This window comes from Eschscholzia californica, unplaced genomic scaffold, assembly GCF_041429995.1.
Source record: "Eschscholzia californica isolate CP2 unplaced genomic scaffold, dmEscCali1.0.p SCAF_29, whole genome shotgun sequence".
In the NCBI taxonomy this organism is placed as follows: Eukaryota; Viridiplantae; Streptophyta; class Magnoliopsida; order Ranunculales; family Papaveraceae; genus Eschscholzia; species Eschscholzia californica.
The window spans coordinates 142,501-145,000 of NW_028238409.1; positions in this window are offsets into that span (position 1 = coordinate 142,501).

Genomic DNA, 2,500 nt, shown 5'->3' on the forward strand with positions numbered 1-2,500 from the left:
GGACGGCCTGGGACGCCCGAGACTTTGCTCGGGACGGCCTGGGACGTCCGAGACTTTGCTCGGGACGGCCTGGGACGTCCGAGACTTGGCTCGGGACGGCCTGGGACGCCCGGGACGTGGCTCGGGACGGCCTGGGACGCCCTCGCTACAGCTCGGGACGCCCTGGGACGGCCTCGACACAGCTCGGGACGGCCTGAGACGTCCGAGACTTTGCTCGGGCCGGCCTGGGACGCCCGAGACTTGGCTCGGGACGGCCTGGGACGCCCGAGACTTGGCTCGGGACGGCCTGGGACGCCCGAGACTTGGCTCGGGACGGCCTGGGACGCGCTCGGCACAGCTCGGGACAGGCCGGGACGCCCGAGCCGAGCTTCGGGTCGCACGAAATCTCTTCGTATTCCGACATATTAGAAGCTTCCCATCATGTAGTAGGCTCGGCTTTGCCCTTTGGATGCCCTATGGTGCTTGGCGAGCACTAGGGAACGTGCCAGCACAAGTGCTGTGCACGCTCTGGGGAAGGAGCTCAACCCTCCCCCTTATAGTGCAAAGTTATTGTTTTGCCTATTTTCACAAGGAAACATCAATTTTTTAACCAAGCATACTGGGCCTTTACTCCTTCGTTACTCGTCGGAATCCAGCAAACTTATACTCGTTGGAAAGGCCTTTTCGCAAGGAATTTTTTGATATATTATAATAGCGATTCCGATAAATATTTATTTTTCTATGAATTTTTAAGTGAATAAACACCGGAAAATTCATAAAAAATAGAAAAAAAAATATTTTCTTCCGTTTCTTTTCTCCAATAATTCATAAATAATACCTCAATAGTATAAATGAAGAGAGAGTCGAAATGGCCCGGGTGGATTTCGAAATGTCCCACGACCCCATAGAATGCACGGGCCAGCCGAGCCAAAGCAGGGGACGCGCATGGGACAGCACGGGACGCGCACGGGACAGCGTCCCTATGGCTCGGGACGGCATGGGACAGCACGGGACGCCCTTGGTAAAGCTCGGGAATCCCATCGGACGCGCATGGGACGGCCTTGCTAAGGCTCGGGACGGCATGGGACGCGCATGGGACGGCCTTGCTAAGGCTCGGGACGGATGGGACAGCACGGGACGCGCATCGGACGGCCTTGGTAAGGCTCGGGACGGCATGGAACAGCACGGGACGGCCTTGGTGAGGCTCGGGACGGCATGGGACAGCACGGGACGGCCTTGGTGAGGCTCGGGACGGCATGGGACAGCACGGGACGGCCTTGGTAAGGCTCGGGACGGCCTTGGTGAGGCACGGGACGGCCTCGGTGAGGCTCGGGACGGCATGGGACAGCACGGGACGGCCTTGCTAAGGCTCGGGATGGCCTGGGACGGCCTTGGTGAGGCTTGGACGGCACGGGACGCGCATGGGACAGCATGGGACGGCCTTGGTAAGGCTGGGCACGGCATGGGACGCACATGGGACACCTTATGGGGATCATCAAGGGACGCTGCACGGGACATTCTTAGCCATGAAGGGCCTTCACATGGGACATCTTAGGAGTCAAGAGCCGGCACATGGGACAATGGAGTTCACACGCACGGAACACTTCGGCTACTTCCGTTCGGAACGTCGTGGGATCTTTATGTCCCCATTAGCACCGACGCATCAACATGCTAGGAAGCTAGGTCCGAACTTCTCGAAGTGTCGATGGCACTTGGACGGATACGCATCCGATCCGATGTTATGATGATGTACTTTCTCCGATATCGATGTCGGGGTGTATTCCGATGTTATGATGTACTTTCTCCGAGATCGATGGGACGACCTTGGTAAGGCATGGGTCGGCCTTGGTAAGGCTCGGACGGCACGGGACGCGCATGGGACGGCCTTAGTAAGGCTCGGGACAAAATGGGACAGCACGGGACGCCATGGGACGGCCTTGGTAAGGCTCGGGACGGCCTGGGACGGCCTTAGTAAGGCTCGGGACAGCACGGGACGTCATGGGACGTCCTTGGTAAGGCTCGGGACGGCATGGGACAGCGCGGGACGCCATGGGACGGCCTTGGTGAGGCTCGGACGGCACGGGACGCGCATGGGACGGCCTTAGTAAGGCTCGGGACAAAATGCGACGGCACGGGACGCCATGAGACGCCCTTGGTGAGGCTCGGACGGCACGGGACGCGCATGGGACGGCCTTAGTAAGGCTCGGGACAAAATGCGACAGCACGGGACGTCATGGGACGTCCTTGGTAAGGCTCGGGACGGCATGGGACAGCACGGGACGCCATGGGACGGCCTTGGTGAGGCTCGGACGGCACGGGACGTCATGGGACGTCCTTGGTAAGGCTCGGGACGGCATGGGACAGCACGGGACGCCATGGGACGGCCTTGGTGAGGCTCGGACGGCACGGGACGCGCATGGGACGGCCTTACTAAGGCTCGGGACAAAATGCGACAGCACGGGACGCCATGGGACGGCCTTGGTAAGGCTCGGGACGGCATGGGACAGCACGGGACGCCATG